This window comes from Oryzias latipes, chromosome 18 (genome assembly GCF_002234675.1).
Source record: "Oryzias latipes chromosome 18, ASM223467v1".
NCBI lineage: Eukaryota > Metazoa > Chordata > Actinopteri > Beloniformes > Adrianichthyidae > Oryzias > Oryzias latipes.
Window position 1 is genome coordinate 14899047 of NC_019876.2, and position 6000 is coordinate 14905046.

The following is a 6000-nucleotide window of genomic DNA, read 5'->3' on the forward strand; positions in this document are numbered from 1 at the left end:
TGTACAGTCTGTACTGCAGACTGTTGGCAACACTTCAGGAAGTCTTCCTGTCTTTATGACTTCCTCCTTGGTGGAGGCCAGAGGAAGCTCTCTGGATGTCGGACATGGATGCAGCCTTTGTTCTTGCAGCTAATGTGGTCACATTATGTCAGCGCTACTCCTAAATTGCTTCCTCTCCATCATGTCGGTCGAACGAAGGGCCTTCGTCTTGCCGCAGTGAGTTACGGCGCTCCTGGTCAAATTGAGCAGATCTGATAGAGCCACAAACGCTGCAACCATTTTTACTTCCAGCTTCCTTTTTCCCCCTCGCCACCCCCTCTCTTTCACATAATGTACTTGGCCAAACAAAAAGCTTTTCTTTCTGCGTCCCTCCCTCCTCTTCCTCCTTCCCACCACCGTCTCGTCACACTCTCTCTGCAGCTTCGTGAGAGAGTTGGCCGTGATTATAGAAAGAAAAAAAAAACCTGCCACACAGAGCGTTTGATGGAAAATGAGAGGAAGATGGAGGGATGGGGAGGGTTCGGGCCTTTATTTTGCTTGAGAGTTCCATACAAACCGCAGACACATGGTACAGAATTCCTCCTCGCAGTGGGAGAGGTGGTGGTTTTGAAAAACAGAGATCACTGCTCACCCACGGGCAGAACACGGACTGTGTGAATCTGACCAAACGCTCAGCAACACGGAGAGGAGCTTTGATGGAGTCGGCAGGCCGACCGCGCCTCGACATGCCTGCACACGGGAATCACCTCAACGCCTCGCAGATCAGTGGGAAAGTGGAAGGCCCTACTTTCCACGGGTATTTTCTTTTTTTTGAGGGGGGGTCTTAATCCGGTGAACAATTTGAATGGTAGACAACCCCCCCCCCCCATCCCCCCCATCTTGGTAGCCTTGGGGCCCCTTCTGGTTTGTGGAATGAGGAATTTAGGTGGTAGAGAGGTGAGGGGGTCAGTGAGTGACCCCGCCGGGACCTAAGAAATCCAACTTCCTGGAAAAAAAGACATCATTTGTAGCAAACAATGGAAGAAAAAAACTGGGATTTTTATATCGTTTGATCCTGCCATCCTGACTTGAAGGAGGTCAACAAGACCTCACACTTTTGGAATAGCAATGTGTGCATGCAGATCCAAAAATACAGGAGCTGCGCCATCTAGTGGAGCATCTTTGCACTTGATTTTGGGGCAACAAAATGACCTGCTTATGCTTTCATGAGGCTACCCAGCAGGGGCGGAGCTACAGGGGACCAGGGGGGGGGGGGGGGGGGGGCATTTGAATCATTATTGACAAAGATGAAGTCATCAATACGAGCTTCTTTAAGCATTAGGAACTAGTACCTCTGTTATAATAATAATACAAACAGTATTTTCTGTCCTTTCTGTGTGATTAGGGTCATGGAGAAAGAAAAAAAACAGACTTTTTCTCAGAATTTTTTGTCTTAAATCTCAGAAAAAAGCTGTCGTTGTACAGTTAATTTATCTAAATTGATGTGAACGGTGACTGTGTGTGTTGTTTGTCTTTGTCCCAGAGCTGCATCCTCCTCCAAAGCGATGACATCACTGTCAATCTGCACAAAATTTAAAATATACTAGTTTTATATGATGTCACAGTAAAACTATAAGAAAATAACTGTATCTTCTTTGTCCTAAAGTTGAGTCTTGGTATCTGGACTTCTGTCTTTCTTTAAGATAGATTCGAAATTCAGATGCCGAGACTCATTTTCAAGATAACCCTTGGATAAATGAGAACTTTCGGCAACATGGAGATTCCATGTGCAAACCTTTAACATCATGAACATTTGATCCCTATCTCTCAAACCTACACCTGTCAAAACATAAAAGCATATTCTCTGTAAACATTGTAGCAGCGCTGATGAAGGTGTTCAAGATAATCAACACATTGTCCGAGGAAGAGATGGCGGTTGCCTTGGATACGCAACACTACTCCGACGTGTCATGTGACTTCCGCAATTTGAGTTTCACGCAAATGTAAAGGAAGCACATCTGTGTGGTCTGGTGTTAAATGTTCATTCTTTAACGGGGCGCCGTCCTATGCTGTATGTTTGCCAATAAGATGGCAACAGGAATTAATGTATGACGTGACAAGAAGCCTGAGAGCTAAATATTGTAATAAAGTCTAAATTAAGATCGGCGGCAGTTATTCACAGTCACCCATAGTTAGAAAAGACGTCCAGTAATATTTTCAGAAGACGTCTTTAAATCTCCAGAAATGAGATGATCAATGTAATCAGGCTGCATACAAACAAAACTGGGCACACAACACTTACATTTTTAAAAGACGTTTTCCGTCTGGAAACAGTTATGAAATGCTAAAATAGTCTGTAGCCCTTTTATTGACAAACTCCAAGTAGATAAATCTTTTTACTCACCTTCTGTTTTTCTGTTAACACAGTGGCCTCTTCTGGCAAACTTCAAGCACGCAACAGGAAACTTAAAGAGAACATTTTCGGTGGTTCCATTCAGCCTGTGTGACTCCACAGTGCTGCTAAAGCTAACTGAAGGAAGCAGCTCACAGGCCTCCGTAGTTTATATTTCTGAGATTTAAATCAGAATTCTGAGATTAAATCCAGAATTCTGAGATCAGTCAGAATTCTGACAATAAAGTCAAAATTCTGGGATTAAAGTCCGAATTCTTAGATTAAAGTCTGAATTTAGATGGAAAAAAATGAGAATTCTGAGATTAAAGTCAGAATTATGCAGTAATTTGTGTCTAGTCAAGACTACTACGTTTATGTATAATTCAAAAGTTGAAAATTTATGTCGTATTTTGAGTTTAAAATACTTTATTCATGTACTAAAAAACTACACATAAAGAGTACACAAATCTTTGTCAGGAGACAGCTCAGCACATTTTCTACGTAGCAAATAAACTCTTTTCTAAACATTTGATTTTCATCTGCTCCTGATTCACAGCAATTTGAATAAAGAAATACTCAGAAATGCCGTTTTAGACCTAATTTTCTCTATACATGTCCTCCGTAATCAGAAAAATGCCACAAGAACATGGCTTTCCTCATTAGGATGGGTCTAAAAAATGTTTCATTTTGAGTTTTTTACTGGTTTATTTAGGATCATTTTCAGCACAAAAAGAAAAGAAAAAACGTGTTCAACAGTTTTGCTTCATTGTTTTCATGGCATGTTTTCCCTTTTGACTTTTTAACAGCAACTTTAAAAAAAATAAGAAAATAAGGGTTTTCAGTGTTATAAAAATACATTTTAGATTTTTTTTTTTAATCACTAAACTCTCATCTGTGGTAAACTAAAGGACTCTACAGAAGAGCAGCTTCTGTGGATAAATCTTCCTGTTTGCGTTTCCTGGAGCCTTTGTTTTATTCTCCAGCACAGAGGTGAGGCCGGGATAGGATCCAGCCAAGGCCGAAATCCAGACTGTAGAGTCTTTTTTTATTGAAAGAAGAAAAGGAAAAAGTTAGTTTGATCAAATTTTCTTTGAATAGAAAGAGCTCAACTTAGAAGAGCACAAATGAAGTATTGAGAGGATTAGCAGGACTTAAAAGGAGAAAAGTGTGTCAGCACTCTGCGTCACCACAGGGAGCGGGAATGAGGACATAGTCGGTCGGAAGAAAGTCAATTTATAAAAAGCCTCCAGGATGCTGCATTTTTTTTATGCTAATAAATTCCCCAGACTTATGGTTTGCATGAAGCAGAAGTTCATCAGCTCATTTTCTTCAGTAAAAAAGGTTCAGTAAAATCACAGCAATTCCCCTCCAGACAGGATTTTACAGCCTATTGTTCTGAAATAATTGCCAGATTTCCAGTAATCTACTGTTTGAGGCCATTTTTAACTGATATTCCAACTACAGGACGACTGAGGATCTACCAGCAACAAGCAAACCTTTTTCTCTACTTTCTGGTGTGTTTCTATTGATATAAGGAAACAGTTGAAGTGATGCTTTTGTTGATGTTAAACTGCATTCAGCGGCCATTTATTTGGTCCAAGACAAAAGATGTAAACTGACAGAGAGAAAGAAACAGGTCTGGCACATTTCGGCTCTGCAGGAGCCTGTGATGCTGCTTCCTCATATTTTTTTTGCATGTTTTTGGCTACTGTTTGGGTGTTTGTTTTTTGTCATTTTTCGATCACCATTAAAAACAGAAAATAAAACCTTTCAAAAGTTCCAAATAAAACCCAAACGGTATCCCATCCCCTGAATATGTGTCACGTTTGAGACAATAAAAGTGTGTAACCACTCCAAATGTTCACTACAGAGTCTGCTGGATTCTCTGTCACCCTTCCTGACATGTGATGTCACTGCATGGGGTCCATAGGTGCTGCAAAGGTCTATTTGTTTCCAATTGTATTGAGCCATATCTTTAAAATATCTTCTTCCTGAAATGTTATTGTAAAATATCAGTAATGCTGTCCTTACTGGGCTTTTGTTTTGTTTTTTACAGAAATACAAAGATTCTTGCCCAGTTAGGACCTGTGATGAGTTCATTAGTAAACAAGAACTCTTTCTGTGCCTTTTGGTTGCCCCCTCTAGTGGTTGCCTCTCCAACCTGATCTGCTCCCTTCCAACCATATCCTCTGCATTCTCCTTTTTCTCACCCTCCACCCTCAAGTCCCCTTTGACTACACCCATGAACCTCTTCGGTCTTCCTCTAGGCCTTTTTGCTGATGGCTCCAACCTCAGCATCACTGTTCCTCCTCTCAACATGTCTAAATCATCTCAATCTGCTTCCCTGTATTTATCTCCACAACATCTAACATGATCTGTTCCTCTGATGGATTCTTGATTCTCATCACTTCTAAAGAGAACCTCAACTTTAAACGTCCCTTCCAACCTGCTTCACCTCTTTCTCTGTTGACCTAAAGTCCTAAAAAGGGCTTCACCTTTCTCCACCTCTGCTCCCTGTAACTTAACATTTCCACTCGGGTTCTTCTCATTTCCTCACAGATTCTCTATTTGTCAAACCTGAAACTGAACGCCTGCATCAGTGACATCAAGACCTGGATGACAATTAATTACCTCCACTTGAACCCAGAAAAAACTGAGGTCATTATACTTGGTCCTAAAAACCTCAGAGATGCTCTGTCTGCTCAGATAGTCTCCCTGGATGGTATAAGTATAGCCCCCAATTCCACAGTTAGAAACCTTGGGGTTTTACTTGACCAGGATTTATCATTTAAGGCTCACATATCTCAGGCATGTAGAACTGCCTTTTTTCACCTGCGGAATATTGCTAAGATCAGAAATATACTTTCTAAGAGTGATGCTGAAAAACTCATCCATGCATTTGTTACGTCGAGGCTGGATTACTGTAACTCCTTGTTAGCAGCGTGTCCTAAGAGTTCCTTAAGAAGTCTCCAGCTTGTTCAGAACGCAGCTGCTAGATTGTTAGCTGGAACCAGCAGAAGAGATCACATCACTCCTGTGTTAGTTTCGCTCCATTGGCTCCCAGTTGATTCCAGAATTAAGTTCAAGATCCTCCTGTTAACCTATAAGGCCTTACATGGAATGGCCCCGTCCTATATTAAGGACCTCATAGTCCCTTACCAACCAATCAGAACACTTCGCTCGCAAAATGCAGGACTGCTTGTGGTTCCTAGAATTAGTAAAAGTACGGTTGGAGGTAGAGCGTTTAGCCACCAAGCCCCTGTCTTATGGAATAAACTCCCAGCTCATGTAAGAGAGGCCGACACAGTTTCTACATTCAAAGCTAGACTGAAAACGTTCCTCTTTGGACAGACTTATTGTCAGACTGGCTAGTATTCAGAGATTATTTAACTTAATGTTAGTTTGTTTAAATTAAACTTAATAATAACTATTTCTTTTAAAAGGCTGCTAGAAGTTGAAGCTGGGGTAACTATGGTGCACTGGGGTTCTGTCCTCTCTCCTTTTTTACTTCTACCCTTCCTCTCCTCTATTCTTGATCATAATTTATTATTTAGTTCTCCATGCCTCTGTTTGGTGCAGTGCGATTCATGTATTGTCCCTCTTTTCCTCTCCCCTCCTGGGGAGTGGGA